At 39.4% G+C, this 14,779-nt stretch overlaps 20 non-coding genes across 20 annotated transcripts; all 20 read left to right on the forward strand.

Moving 5' to 3' along the window:
- The first annotated feature begins 4,801 nt into the window (after positions 1 to 4,801).
- Positions 4,802 to 4,874, forward strand: trnak-cuu. The gene has a single exon. It is a non-coding gene; the product is annotated as a tRNA-Lys (tRNA).
- A 372-nt stretch (positions 4,875 to 5,246) lies between these two features.
- Positions 5,247 to 5,319, forward strand: trnak-cuu. Its single transcript has one exon. It is a non-coding gene; the product is annotated as a tRNA-Lys (tRNA).
- Positions 5,320 to 5,680: 361 nt separating this feature from the next.
- trnak-uuu lies at positions 5,681 to 5,753 on the forward strand. Its single transcript has one exon. It is a non-coding gene; the product is annotated as a tRNA-Lys (tRNA).
- Positions 5,754 to 6,117: 364 nt separating this feature from the next.
- trnak-cuu lies at positions 6,118 to 6,190 on the forward strand. The gene has a single exon. It is a non-coding gene; the product is annotated as a tRNA-Lys (tRNA).
- Positions 6,191 to 6,554: 364 nt separating this feature from the next.
- On the forward strand, positions 6,555 to 6,627 carry trnak-cuu. Its single transcript has one exon. It is a non-coding gene; the product is annotated as a tRNA-Lys (tRNA).
- A 360-nt stretch (positions 6,628 to 6,987) lies between these two features.
- trnak-cuu lies at positions 6,988 to 7,060 on the forward strand. The gene has a single exon. It is a non-coding gene; the product is annotated as a tRNA-Lys (tRNA).
- A 373-nt stretch (positions 7,061 to 7,433) lies between these two features.
- trnak-uuu lies at positions 7,434 to 7,506 on the forward strand. Its single transcript has one exon. It is a non-coding gene; the product is annotated as a tRNA-Lys (tRNA).
- A 374-nt stretch (positions 7,507 to 7,880) lies between these two features.
- Positions 7,881 to 7,953, forward strand: trnak-cuu. The gene has a single exon. It is a non-coding gene; the product is annotated as a tRNA-Lys (tRNA).
- Positions 7,954 to 8,761: 808 nt separating this feature from the next.
- On the forward strand, positions 8,762 to 8,834 carry trnak-cuu. Its single transcript has one exon. It is a non-coding gene; the product is annotated as a tRNA-Lys (tRNA).
- Positions 8,835 to 9,195: 361 nt separating this feature from the next.
- On the forward strand, positions 9,196 to 9,268 carry trnak-uuu. The gene has a single exon. It is a non-coding gene; the product is annotated as a tRNA-Lys (tRNA).
- Positions 9,269 to 9,642: 374 nt separating this feature from the next.
- trnak-cuu lies at positions 9,643 to 9,715 on the forward strand. Its single transcript has one exon. It is a non-coding gene; the product is annotated as a tRNA-Lys (tRNA).
- Positions 9,716 to 10,088: 373 nt separating this feature from the next.
- trnak-uuu lies at positions 10,089 to 10,161 on the forward strand. The gene has a single exon. It is a non-coding gene; the product is annotated as a tRNA-Lys (tRNA).
- An 809-nt stretch (positions 10,162 to 10,970) lies between these two features.
- On the forward strand, positions 10,971 to 11,043 carry trnak-cuu. Its single transcript has one exon. It is a non-coding gene; the product is annotated as a tRNA-Lys (tRNA).
- Positions 11,044 to 11,415: 372 nt separating this feature from the next.
- On the forward strand, positions 11,416 to 11,488 carry trnak-uuu. Its single transcript has one exon. It is a non-coding gene; the product is annotated as a tRNA-Lys (tRNA).
- A 374-nt stretch (positions 11,489 to 11,862) lies between these two features.
- trnak-cuu lies at positions 11,863 to 11,935 on the forward strand. Its single transcript has one exon. It is a non-coding gene; the product is annotated as a tRNA-Lys (tRNA).
- Positions 11,936 to 12,296: 361 nt separating this feature from the next.
- Positions 12,297 to 12,369, forward strand: trnak-uuu. Its single transcript has one exon. It is a non-coding gene; the product is annotated as a tRNA-Lys (tRNA).
- An 809-nt stretch (positions 12,370 to 13,178) lies between these two features.
- trnak-cuu lies at positions 13,179 to 13,251 on the forward strand. The gene has a single exon. It is a non-coding gene; the product is annotated as a tRNA-Lys (tRNA).
- Positions 13,252 to 13,624: 373 nt separating this feature from the next.
- Positions 13,625 to 13,697, forward strand: trnak-uuu. The gene has a single exon. It is a non-coding gene; the product is annotated as a tRNA-Lys (tRNA).
- Positions 13,698 to 14,071: 374 nt separating this feature from the next.
- On the forward strand, positions 14,072 to 14,144 carry trnak-cuu. The gene has a single exon. It is a non-coding gene; the product is annotated as a tRNA-Lys (tRNA).
- Positions 14,145 to 14,517: 373 nt separating this feature from the next.
- trnak-uuu lies at positions 14,518 to 14,590 on the forward strand. The gene has a single exon. It is a non-coding gene; the product is annotated as a tRNA-Lys (tRNA).
- The last annotated feature ends 189 nt before the right edge of the window (positions 14,591 to 14,779 follow it).

Genomic DNA, 14,779 nt, shown 5'->3' on the forward strand with positions numbered 1-14,779 from the left:
GCTAAGTTAGGCTTAGTCGTCTCATCTGAGTGTAAGACAAATAAGCACATTTCCAAAATGTCAGTGTTCCTTTCATAAAAGAATTAAGTATGTCCAGCACATAATTCTGCCTAGTTTAGTTTATAAGTGTCTATGACAATGTTATCAATGTTTGCCTTATAAACATTGATTATAATATCGTCCATTTTTGATATTTAACAATTTCAAGCTCATTTTGATAATTTCAGGTGACTTAGCACTGCAATTACAATAACCTTATTACATTGGCTTTTTTGGATGTAGCATACATGATAAAGGAAAAGCAGGAAAATAGTTTTACTTTAAAAGTGAGGATTTCCCTTTGATCTAAGAATTAGCTAACCTCAGATTTGGTAGCTAACTACTAGTTGGGTATTAGACTTCAAAATTTGAACATTGCTTTTGTCCTTGTTTCTAATATGTTTTTTCCATATATTCCGTATTCCATGTTTATATGCACCTTTAACAGCACAAGGACAAAAAAATGGAGTGTCCATGCTCTTTCAGTTTCCTAAGTGCAAGACAAGCTCAAAATGGCCATTTTGGAAATATGGGCTGTGTCTGAAATCACTCTTTATTTACTATATAGTGCACATTTCCTGTCTGCCATTTTATTTGAGTGCCCAAATTCTGAATATGTTAATGCATCCACTATATAGTCTCATTCCACAATGGAAGGGGAAAGAAGTGTCCATGTAAACTACTTTCTGCCAACAATTCACAGGTGCCCCATTTTACAGATGCAAAAATCAATGCAAATCGTGTGACTTTACAGCTGTCAGTAATGACGCAAAATGATGGGGATTAGTAACTGTCCAAAATCGCAATTTAGTGGTCACTTTAGAGTGAACTATTGAGTTTCTGTATAATATGGGGAGTACTGAATGAGTGAACGAGGGAGTAAATTTAGACACAGCTGAGGTCTTAAGAAGCTGATACGCAGGGCAACGTTTTAACATAGACAAAATATGAAAAATTACTGTGCTTCTTCAGTTGTACTGACAACATAAACATCCAACCTCTATACCAACTTATTCATTTATTACCCTTTACCCCTGCAGTGCTAAGATCTACCTTCCTGGATCATAAGTAGGTGTCTTAACAGTTTCTGTACACTATTACCTCAATTTAATAGACACTTGTAAGATTGAAATATTCAAGGTGAACATTTTTTAGGGTAATGCTCTATATACTGTACAGTCATGTATTACAGTGCACACCTTTTTTGCTCATTCTCACATTTGTATGAAATTGTTTTTATCAAAGATAGTAGAATTTCCTGTGAAATTCTTTAAGTTGAACACATTGGTAAAGATGTTATGTGTGCACCATGTGCTGTCTATCTCTTAAATAACGGTTATGCTGTTATGTCCTATTTTTATTGAATAAGATAGCGTGAATTTATAGACCTTTTTCACAGCAGGCATTTTGACATGGCACAGAAGGAAAAACACATGTAGTTGATGATATTAATAACAACTGCATTCCATTTAGATTAGCCAGTACCAAGGCCCTGGTCTTGTGCATGGTGATTCACTGAAATATCTTACTGGGACACTTGATGTAACGGAGCCATCGTTAATGTTATCAGTTCCACCTGTGTTTTTCCTGCAATGACAAGTCAAAATGTCTGCTTTGAAAAAGGTCTACTGAATGTGACAGTTTGAGTGTGGCTCAAATATCTGAATCTAGTTGGTGACTTGTGTTTGCCAGCTAACCCTAGTTTCATATGGTCTCCTAAAGTAGCAGCCACTTGTACAGTATGAAAAGTATCCATTTCAAAGAGTAAAAAAAAGAAAAAAAATAGTATCAGGCTGTTTCTATTTGAAGCCAAGTCTATGGCTAAAACAAGTTGTTTTTTATGCAGATCCAGGGAAAATACATCAGATGACTTATCTTTGGAAATTTGCAAAGTGACCTTTGTTCAAAACCTTTAGTCCATTATGCATAACTTCGCTGGCTTTTTTTATTTGTTGAAACCACAAAGGTATGTTTTTAAAATGTTGAAATGTTGGGAAAAACTGATATTTTCTTATGGGGACATTCAAATGCACTGCTTATTTTGTCATTGAGGTACTGACTTAGATCTAGTCATGAAATATTCCTCTGTAACAGTGTATTTTAGAGAAGGACAAGAGCTGTTTATAAGTACATATTTCCCATAGGGTACCATGGAGTAGCACACCTTTATATTTTTCAATAAGCTGTATGTAGCTTAAAATGTATTTTAGCAATATATGATAATGATATGAGAAAATTGAAAAGCCACTTTTAGAGGATTTTGAAATAAAATTTAAGTATACTGTCTTTGTAAATATGTGTTTGTGTTATTGACCGTGTGATGGTTAAATGCAGAGGATGTATGCTGGATGGTACATGAAAAAGCAAGTCTTGCATTATTTTGCATCTGGTTAATTACAGCATGTAACAAACTGGCTTTGGATGTATTAGTGAGGAAACATTTGCAAAAATGCTTGTCATGCATTTTATGTTTCACACATTTATCTGTGACAAACTCAGGAGGTGAACCCAAAAGTGACTTAGGTCAGGAAGATTCAGGCAAACAGTCTTTACAGTCTGAGGGCAGGCTTACAGTCAATCCAAATCAGGCAACAAAACTATAAGGTCTAGGCAGAGAGAAAGGCCAAAAACAAGCAGTTCTATATTAAAGTAAAGATTATTTGGAAATATCCAGTATGTGGATGTTCATGGGCAAAGTACATATACTATAAATGCTGAACATAGTTTATCTTATATGAGCCTAGACTGCCTCCTAGTGGCATTAAATGAACAATACAGGAACCAACTGCAACCAGAAGAACTATTCATCTGAATTGGAACTCTGATAATAACATAGGTAAAATGTATATTCATATTTTCTTAGCAAAGTTCACAGTTCTCTGTAAAAGACAAATGTCAGTTAAGATTATAGAAAAATCCAAATTTTTTCTCATGTCCAACTCATGTCATTTCCTCTCCTCTCTTCTCTCTAAAAGACGAATTGCAAAAAGGCAAAGATAATAGTTAATAAACATCTAGAAGTAAACCAACTATGTTGCACCAGCCTTCGTAACTCAGTCCCTAAATTTGCATGTAATCCCTCGCTCCTAGTAACTACTAGATGAACTAGTTTACTTTATTAGGAGTTAGGAAAATGGCTAAAGACTTTAGGAATGTGTGAATTTGCTGCTGGCAACATCTGAAAATCACTATAGCATTGTGCTGCTCAACCACAGTCAAAGTGGATGGACAATGTTTACCAGATGTTGAGTTTTTAATGTTAAGATATCGACCATATTCTCTACCCAGAGAATTCACCAGTGTGTTTGTTGTTGCTGTTTACATTCCTCTGGATGCAAATTCAAAAACTACACTACAAGAATTGTATGAGGTCATCAGCATTCACATGACAAAACAACCAGATGGTATTTTTAGTGTAGCTTGTGATTTTAATCAAACAGACCTCAGAACCGTTTTACCTAAATTCCACCAACATATCCACATCCCCACCAGGGGAAGTAATACCCTGGACCATGTTTATACCAACATTCCTGGCAGCTACAAAACCCTCCCTTGTTCCCATTTTGGTCCATCAGACCATATTTCCCTGCTTCTCCTGCCTACTTACTCTTAGCTGATAAAAAGGGTCAAACCATCAGTAAAAACTGTTTAAGTGTGGACAGATGAAGCTATAGCAGCTCTACAGGACTGTTTTGAGTGCACAGACTGGCACATGTTCAGAGATGCCGCCACCCAGGAGAACCACATCATTCTTGAGGAATACACATCAACAGTGACATCGTAGATCAGCAAATGTGTTGATGATGTGGTGATCACAAAGACAATAAAATCATTCCCCAACCAGAGAGCCTGGATGAATGGAGAGATGACGGCTCTATCCAAAGCCAAAAAAACTGCCTTTCAGTCAAGTAACAAGGAAGGATAATCAAGGAGGCAAAGTGGAGCCATCAGCAGAGACTGAAGAGAGACTTCAACACCAACAACACCAAAGATATGTGACAGACAATCCAGAACATCACAGGCTAAACAAACAGGAGTGTCCCCATAATGTGTGAGGCCACTTTGCCAGATGAGCTTAACTCAATCTATGCTCACTTTGATATCCTCAACAAAGAGTCAGCTGTAAAGTCCACTCCACCTCCAGAGGACCTGCCACTGTAAGAATCCACAGCCGATGTGAGAAGAATCCTGCTGGGGGTGAATATGAATAAAGCTGCTGGGCCTGATAACATCCCTGGCCATGTACAAAAAACATGTATCGACCAGCTAGTTGATGTTATTACTGACATTTTTAAAATATAACTGTCACAAAAGAATGTTCACACCTGCTACAAGACAACCACCATGATCCTTGTACCTAAAAAGTCTGCAACTGTGTCTAGTCTAAATGCCAGGATAACATGCACACGAAACAAAAACGTTCTTTCTCGAAAAATTTCTGCTTTGAAACAAAAAATTCTAAATACTTCTAACCTCACCAGAGAAGGCCATAGGATCGTGACAGTGCATTTGTAAGGGCTCACACTTTGTACAAGACTTTCTCAGATATGCCAAGGTAATACACAGAATAAAGGCTACGCATTCCATTGATGATTGCTCATCTTGAAAACAAATTACTTTTAAGGTTGCGTTCAATAAATTTTGTGGCTCTCAAATTTAGATACTTGTGAAATTACATGTATGAAGACAAATGCCAGGATAAAATTCACCGAAACAAAAACGTTCTTTCTCGAAAAATTTCTGCTTTAAAACAACAAAAAGAGCCCGGTTAGCTCAGTCGGTAGAGCATGAGACTCTTAATCTCAGGGTCGTGGGTTCGAGCCCCACATTGGGCGCAAGGTTTAATCTTCTGATTTGTCGTTGGGGGACATTATGATTCAAAGATACTGTATGTCCAGTTTCAAATACAATTCCTCTGACCTCACCAGAGAAGGGCATAGGATCGTGACTGCATTTGTAATTGCTCACGCTTTGTACAAGACTCCCTCAGATATGCCAAGGTAGTACACAGAATAAAGGCTACGCATTCCATTGACGATTGCTCATCTTGAATACAAATTACCGTTAAGGTTGCGTTCAATAAATTTTGTGGCGCTCAAATTTAGATACTTGTGAAATTACATGCATGAAGACAAATGTCAGGATAACATGCACCGAAACAAAAACGTTCTTTCTCGAAAAATTTCTGCTTTGAAACAACAAAAAGAGCCCGGTTAGCTCAGTCGGTAGAGCATGAGACTCTTAATCTCAGGGTCGTGGGTTCGAGCCCCACATTGGGCGCAAAGTTTAATCTTCTGATTTGTCGTTGGGGGACATTATGATTCAAAGATACTGTATGTCCAGTTTCAAATACAATTCCTCTGACCTCACCAGAGAAGGGCATAGGATCGTAACTGCTCACGCTTTGTACAAGACTCCCTCAGATATGCCAAGGTAGTACACAGAATAAAGACTACGCATTCCATTGACCGATTGCTCATCTTGAATACAAATTACCGTTAAGGTTGCGTTCAATAAATTTTGTGGCGCTCAAATTTAGATACTTGTGAAATTACATGCATGAAGACAAATGTCAGGATAACATGCACCGAAACAAAAACGTTCTTTCTCGAAAAATTTCTGCTTTGAAACAACAAAAAGAGCCCGGTTAGCTCAGTCGGTAGAGCATGAGACTTTTAATCTCAGGGTCGTGGGTTCGAGTCCCACATTGGGTGCACAGTTTGATCTTCTGATATGTATTTGGAGGACATCACGATTCGAACATACTGTATCTCCAATTTCAAATACAATTCCTCTGACCTCACCAGAGAAAGCCATAAGATCGTGACAGTGCATTTGTAAGGGCTCACACTTTGTACAAGACTTTCTCAGATATGCCACAGAATAAAGGCTACGCATTCCATTGACGATTGCTCATCTTGAAAACCAATTACCTTTAAGGTTGCGTTCAATAAATTTTGTGGCTCTCAAATTTAGATACTTGTGAAATTACATGTATGACGACAAATGCCAGGATAAAATTCACCGAAACAAAAACGTTCTTTCTCGAAACATTTCTGCTTGGAAACAACAAAAAGAGCCCGGTTAGCTCAGTCGGTAGAGCATGAGACTCTTAATCTCAGGGTCGTGGGTTCGAGTCCCACATTGGGCGCACAGTTTGATCTTCTGATATGTATTTGGAGGACATCACGATTCGAACATACTGTATCTCCAATTTCAAATACAATTCCTCTGACCTCACCAGAGAAAGCCATAAGATCGTGACAGTGCATTTGTAAGGGCTCACACTTTGTACAAGACTTTCTCAGATATGCCACAGAATAAAGGCTACGCATTCCATTGACGATTGCTCATCTTGAAAACCAATTACCTTTAAGGTTGCGTTCAATAAATTTTGTGGCTCTCAAATTTAGATACTTGTGAAATTACATGTATGACGACAAATGCCAGGATAAAATTCACCGAAACAAAAACGTTCTTTCTCGAAACATTTCTGCTTGGAAACAACAAAAAGAGCCCGGTTAGCTCAGTCGGTAGAGCATGAGACTCTTAATCTCAGGGTCGTGGGTTCGAGCCCCACATTGGGCGCAAGGTTTAATCTTCTGATTTGTCGTTGGGGGACATTATGATTCAAAGATACTGTATGTCCAGTTTCAAATACAATTCCTCTGACCTCACCAGAGAAGGGCATAGGATCGTAACTGCTCACGCTTTGTACAAGACTCCCTCAGATATGCCAAGGTAGTACACAGAATAAAGGCTACGCATTCCATTGACGATTGCTCATCTTGAAAACCAATTACCTTTAAGGTTGCGTTCAATAAATTTTGTGGCTCTCAAATTTAGATACTTGTGAAATTACATGTATGAAGACAAATGCCAGGATAAAATTCACCGAAACAAAAACGTTCTTTCTCGAAAAATTTCTGCTTGGAAACAACAAAAAGAGCCCGGTTAGCTCAGTCGGTAGAGCATGAGACTCTTAATCTCAGGGTCGTGGGTTCGAGCCCCACATTGGGCGCAAGGTTTAATTTTCTGATTTGTCGTTGGGGGACATTATGATTCAAAGATACTGTATGTCCAGTTTCAAATACAATTCCTCTGACCTCACCAGAGAAGGGCATAGGATCGTGACTGCATTTGTAACTGCTCACGCTTTGTACAAGACTCCCTCAGATATGCCAAGGTAGTACACAGAATAAAGGCTACGCATTCCATTGACCGATTGCTCATCTTGAATACAAATTACCGTTAAGGTTGCGTTCAATAAATTTTGTGGCGCTCAAATTTAGATACTTGTGAAATTACATGCATGAAGACAAATGTCAGGATAACATGCACCGAAACAAAAACGTTCTTTCTCGAAAAATTTCTGCTTGGAAACAACAAAAAGAGCCCGGTTAGCTCAGTCGGTAGAGCATGAGACTTTTAATCTCAGGGTCGTGGGTTCGAGTCCCACATTGGGCGCACAGTTTGATCTTCCGATATGTATTTGGAGGACATCACGATTCGAACATACTGTATCTCCAATTTCAAATACAATTCCTGTGACCTCACCAGAGAAAGCCATAAGATCGTGACAGTGCATCTGTAAGGGCTCACACTTTGTACAAGACCTTCTCAGATATGCCAAGGTAATACACAGAATAAAGGCTACGCATTCCATTGACGATTGCTCATCTTGAAAACCAATCACCTTTAAGGTTGCGTTCAATAAATTTTGTGGCTCTCAAATTTAGATACTTGTGAAATTACATGTGTGAAGACAAATGCCAGGATAAAATTCACCGAAACAAAAACGTTCTTTCTCGAAAAATTTCTGCTTTGAAACAACAAAAAGAGCCCGGTTAGCTCAGTCGGTAGAGCATGAGACTCTTAATCTCAGGGTCGTGGGTTCGAGCCCCACATTGGGCGCAAGGTTTAATCTTCTGATTTGTTGTTGAGGGACATTATGATTCAAAGATACTGTATGTCCAGTTTCAAATACAATTCCTCTGACCTCACCAGAGAAGGGCATAGAATCGTGACTGCATTTGTAACTGCTCACGCTTTGTACAAGACTCCCTCAGATATGCCAAGGTAGTACACAGAATAAAGGCTACGCATTCCATTGACCGATTGCTCATCTTGAATACAAATTACCGTTAAGGTTGCGTTCAATAAATTTTGTGGCGCTCAAATTTAGATACTTGTGAAATTACATGTATGAAGACAAATGCCAGGATAAAATTCACCGAAACAAAAACGTTCTTTCTCGAAAAATTTCTGCTTGGAAACAACAAAAAGAGCCCGGTTAGCTCAGTCGGTAGAGCATGAGACTTTTAATCTCAGGGTCGTGGGTTCGAGTCCCACGTCTGATCTTCTGATATGTATTTGGAGGACATCACAATTCAAACATACTGTATCTCCAATTTCAAATACAATTCCTCTGACCTCACCAGAGAAAGCCATAAGATCGTGACAGTGCATTTGTAAGGGCTCACACTTTGTACAAGACCTTCTCAGATATGCCAAGGTAATACACAGAATAAAGGCTATGCATTCCATTGACGATTGCTCATCTTGAAAACCAATTACCTTTAAGGTTGCGTTCAATAAATTTTGTGGCTCTCAAATTTAGATACTTGTGAAATTACATGTATGAAGACAAATGCCAGGATAAAATTCACCGAAACAAAAACGTTCTTTCTCGAAAAATTTCTGCTTTGAAACAACAAAAAGAGCCCGGTTAGCTCAGTCGGTAGAGCATGAGACTCTTAATCTCAGGGTCGTGGGTTCGAGCCCCACATTGGGCGCAAGGTTTAATCTTCTGATTTGTCGTTGGGGGACATTATGATTCAAAGATACTGTATGTCCAGTTTCAAATACAATTCCTCTGACCTCACCAGAGAAGGGCATAGGATCGTAACTGCTCACGCTTTGTACAAGACTCCCTCAGATATGCCAAGGTAGTACACAGAATAAAGGCTACGCATTCCATTGACCGATTGCTCATCTTGAATACAAATTACCGTTAAGGTTGCGTTCAATAAATTTTGTGGCGCTCAAATTTAGATACTTGTGAAATTACATGCATGAAGACAAATGTCAGGATAACATGCACTGAAACAAAAACGTTCTTTCTCGAAAAATTTCTGCTTGGAAACAACAAAAAGAGCCCGGTTAGCTCAGTCGGTAGAGCATGAGACTTTTAATCTCAGGGTCGTGGGTTCGAGTCCCACATTGGGCGCACAGTTTGATCTTCTGATATGTATTTGGAGGACATCACAATTCGAACATACTGCATCTCCAATTTCAAATACAATTCCTCTGACCTCACCAGAGAAAGCCATAAGATCGTGACAGTGCATTTGTAAGGGCTCACACTTTGTACAAGACTTTCTCAGATATGCCAAGGTAATACACAGAATAAAGGCTACGCATTCCATTGACGATTGCTCATCTTGAAAACCAATTACCTTTAAGGTTGCGTTCAATAAATTTTGTGGCGCTCAAATTTAGATACTTGTGAAATTACATGCATGAAGACAAATGTCAGGATAACATGCACCGAAACAAAAACGTTCTTTCTCGAAAAATTTCTGCTTGGAAACAACAAAAAGAGCCCGGTTAGCTCAGTCGGTAGAGCATGAGACTCTTAATCTCAGGGTCGTGGGTTCGAGCCCCACATTGGGCGCAAGGTTTAATCTTCTGATTTGTCGTTGGGGGACATTATGATTCAAAGATACTGTATGTCCAGTTTCAAATACAATTCCTCTGACCTCACCAGAGAAGGGCATAGGATCGTGACTGCATTTGTAACTGCTCACGCTTTGCACAAGACTCCCTCAGATATGCCAAGGTAGTACACAGAATAAAGGCTACGCATTCCATTGACCGATTGCTCATCTTGAATACAAATTACCGTTAAGGTTAAGTTCAATAAATTTTGTGGCGCTCAAATTTAGATACTTGTGAAATTACATGCATGAAGACAAATGTCAGGATAACATGCACCGAAACAAAAACGTTCTTTCTCGAAAAATTTCTGCTTGGAAACAACAAAAAGAGCCCGGTTAGCTCAGTCGGTAGAGCATGAGACTTTTAATCTCAGGGTCGTGGGTTCGAGTCCCACATTGGGCGCACAGTTTGATCTTCTGATATGTATTTGGAGGACATCACGATTCGAACATACTGTATCTCCAATTTCAAATACAATTCCTCTGACCTCACCAGAGAAAGCCATAAGATCGTGACAGTGCATTTGTAAGGGCTCACACTTTGTACAAGACTTTCTCAGATATGCCAAGGTAATACACAGAATAAAGGCTACGCATTCCATTGACGATTGCTCATCTTGAAAACCAATTACCTTTAAGGTTGCGTTCAATAAATTTTGTGGCTCTCAAATTTAGATACTTGTGAAATTACATGTATGAAGACAAATGCCAGGATAAAATTCACCGAAACAAAAATGTTCTTTCTCGAAAAATTTCTGCTTGGAAACAACAAAAAGAGCCCGGTTAGCTCAGTCGGTAGAGCATGAGACTTTTAATCTCAGGGTCGTGGGTTCGAGTCCCACGTTTGATCTTCTGATATGTATTTGGAGGACATCACGATTCAAACATACTGTATCTCCAATTTCAAATACAATTCCTGTGACCTCACCAGAGAAAGCCATAAGATCGTGACAGTGCATTTGTAAGGGCTCACACTTTGTACAAGACCTTCTCAGATATGCCAAGGTAATAGACAGAATAAAGGCTACGCATTCCATTGACGATTGCTCATCTTGAAAACCAATCACCTTTAAGGTTGCGTTCAATAAATTTTGTGGCGCTCAAATTTAGATACTTGTGAAATTACATGCATGAAGACAAATGTCAGGATAACATGCACCGAAACAAAAACGTTCTTTCTCGAAAAATTTCTGCTTGGAAACAACAAAAAGAGCCCGGTTAGCTCAGTCGGTAGAGCATGAGACTCTTAATCTCAGGGTCGTGGGTTCGAGCCCCACATTGGGCGCAAGGTTTAATCTTCTGATTTGTCGTTGGGGGACATTATGATTCAAAGATACTGTATGTCCAGTTTCAAATACAATTCCTCTGACCTCACCAGAGAAGGGCATAGGATCGTGACTGCATTTGTAACTGCTCACGCTTTGCACAAGACTCCCTCAGATATGCCAAGGTAGTACCGGAATAAAGGCTACGCATTCCATTGACCGATTGCTCATCTTGAATACAAATTACCGTTAAGGTTGCGTTCAATAAATTTTGTGGCGCTCAAATTTAGATACTTGTGAAATTACATGCATGAAGACAAATGTCAGGATAACATGCACCGAAACAAAAACGTTCTTTCTCGAAAAATTTCTGCTTGGAAACAACAAAAAGAGCCTGGTTAGCTCAGTCGGTAGAGCATGAGACTTTTAATCTCAGGGTCGTGGGTTCGAGTCCCACATTGGGCGCACAGTTTGATCTTCTGATATGTATTTGGAGGACATCACGATTCGAACATACTGTATCTCCAATTTCAAATACAATTCCTGTGACCTCACCAGAGAAAGCCATAAGATCGTGACAGTGCATTTGTAAGGGCTCACACTTTGTACAAGACTTTCTCAGATATGCCAAGGTAATACACAGAATAAAGGCTACGCATTCCATTGACGATTGCTCATCTTGAAAACCAATTACCTTTAAGGTTGCGTTCAATAAATTTTGTGGCTCTCAAATTTAGATACTTGTGAAATTACATGTATGAAGACAAATGCCAGGATAAAATTCACCGAAACAAAAACGTTCTTTCTCGAAAAATTTCTGCTTTGAAACAACAAAAAGAGCCCGGTTAGCTCAGTCGGTAGAGCATGAGACTCTTAATCTCAGGGTCGTGGGTTCGAGCCCCACATTGGGCGCAAGGTTTAATCTTCTGATTTGTCGTTGGGGGACATTATGATTCAAAGATACTGTATGTCCAGTTTCAAATACAATTCCTCTGACCTCACCAGAGAAGGGCATAGGATCGTAACTGCTCACGCTTTGTACAAGACTCCCTCAAATATGCCAAGGTAGTACACAGAATAAAGGCTACGCATTCCATTGACCGATTGCTCATCTTGAATACAAATTACCGTTAAGGTTGCGTTCAATAAATTTTGTGGCGCTCAAATTTAGATACTTGTGAAATTACATGCATGAAGACAAATGTCAGGATAACATGCACCGAAACAAAAACGTTCTTTCTCGAAAAATTTCTGCTTGGAAACAACAAAAAGAGCCCGGTTAGCTCAGTCGGTAGAGCATGAGACTTTTAATCTCAGGGTCGTGGGTTCGAGTCCCACATTGGGCGCACAGTTTGATCTTCTGATATGTATTTGGAGGACATCACGATTCAAACATACTGTATCTCCAATTTCAAATACAATTCCTCTGACCTCACCAGAGAAAGCCATAAGATCGTGACAGTGCATTTGTAAGGGCTCACACTTTGTACAAGACTTTCTCAGATATGCCAAGGTAATACACAGAATAAAGGCTACGCATTCCATTGACGATTGCTCATCTTGAAAACCAATTACCTTTAAGGTTGCGTTCAACAAATTTTGTGGCTCTCAAATTTAGATACTTGTGAAATTACATGTATGAAGACAAATGCCAGGATAAAATTCACCGAAACAAAAACGTTCTTTCTCGAAAAATTTCTGCTTGGAAACAACAAAAAGAGCCCGGTTAGCTCAGTCGGTAGAGCATGAGACTTTTAATCTCAGGGTCGTGGGTTTGAGTCCCACGTTTGATCTTCTGATAAGTATTTGGAGGACATCACGATTCGAACATACTGTATCTCCAATTTCAAATACAATTCCTGTGACCTCACCAGAGAAAGCCATAAGATCGTGACAGTGCATTTTTAAGGGCTCACACTTTGTACAAGACCTTCTCAGATATGCCAAGGTAATACACAGAATAAAGGCTATGCATTCCATTGACGATTGCTCATCTTGAAAACCAATCACCTTTAAGGTTGCGTTCAATAAATTTTGTGGCTCTCAAATTTAGATACTTGTGAAATTACATGTGTGAAGACAAATGCCAGGATAAAATTCACCGAAACAAAAACGTTCTTTCTCGAAAAATTTCTGCTTTGAAACAACAAAAAGAGCCCGGTTAGCTCAGTCGGTAGAGCATGAGACTCTTAATCTCAGGGTCGTGGGTTCGAGCCCCACATTGGGCGCAAGGTTTAATCTTCTGATTTGTTGTTGAGGGACATTATGATTCAAAGATACTGTATGTCCAGTTTCAAATACAATTCCTCTGACCTCACCAGAGAAGGGCATAGAATCGTGACTGCATTTGTAACTGCTCACGCTTTGTACAAGACTCCCTCAGATATGCCAAGGTAGTACACAGAATAAAGGCTACGCATTCCATTCACCGATTGCTCATCTTGAATACAAATTACCGTTAAGGTTGCGTTAAATAAATTTTGTGGCGCTCAAATTTAGATACTTGTGAAATTACATGCATGAAGACAAATGTCAGGATAACATGCACCGAAACAAAAACGTTCTTTCTCGAAAAATTTCTGCTTGGAAACAACAAAAAGAGCCCGGTTAGCTCAGTCGGTAGAGCATGAGACTTTTAATCTCAGGGTCGTGGGTTCGAGTCCCACATTGGGCGCACAGTTTGATCTTCTGATATGTATTTGGAGGACATCACGATTCAAACATACTGCATCTCCAATTTCAAATACAATTCCTCTGCCCTCACCAGAGAAAGCCATAAGATCGTGACAGTGCATTTGTAAGGGCTCACACTTTGTACAAGACTTTCTCAGATATGCCAAGGTAATACACAGAATAAAGGCTACGCATTCCATTGACAATTGCTCATCTTGAAAACCAATTACCTTTAAGGTTGCGTTCAATAAATTTTGTGGCGCTCAAATTTAGATACTTGTGAAATTACATGCATGAAGACAAATGTCAGGATAACATGCACCGAAACAAAAACGTTCTTTCTCGAAAAATTTCTGCTTGGAAACAACAAAAAGAGCCCGGTTAGCTCAGTCGGTAGAGCATGAGACTCTTAATCTCAGGGTCGTGGGTTCGAGCCCCACATTGGGCGCAAGGTTTAATCTTCTGATTTGTCGTTGGGGGACATTATGATTCAAAGATACTGTATGTCCAGTTTCAAATACAATTCCTCTGACCTCACCAGAGAAGGGCATAGGATCGTGACTGCATTTGTAACTGCTCACGCTTTGCACAAGACTCCCTCAGATATGCCAAGGTAGTACACAGAATAAAGGCTACGCATTCCATTGACCGATTGCTCATCTTGAATACAAATTACCGTTAAGGTTGCGTTCAATAAATTTTGTGGCGCTCAAATTTAGATACTTGTGAAATTACATGCATGAAGACAAATGTCAGGATAACATGCACCGAAACAAAAACGTTCTTTCTCGAAAAATTTCTGCTTGGACACAACAAAAAGAGCCCGGTTAGCTCAGTCGGTAGAGCATGAGACTTTTAATCTCAGGGTCGTGGGTTCGAGTCCCACATTGGGCGCACAGTTTGATCTTCTGATATGTATTTGGAGGACATCACGATTCGAACATACTGTATCTCCAATTTCAAATACAATTCCTCTGACCTCACCAGAGAAAGCCATAAGATCGTGACAGTGCATTTGTAAGGGCTCACACTTTGTACAAGACTTTCTCAGATATGCCAAGGTAATACACAGAATAAAGGCTA

Source organism: Thunnus maccoyii, chromosome 16 (genome assembly GCF_910596095.1).
Source record: "Thunnus maccoyii chromosome 16, fThuMac1.1, whole genome shotgun sequence".
NCBI lineage: Eukaryota > Metazoa > Chordata > Actinopteri > Scombriformes > Scombridae > Thunnus > Thunnus maccoyii.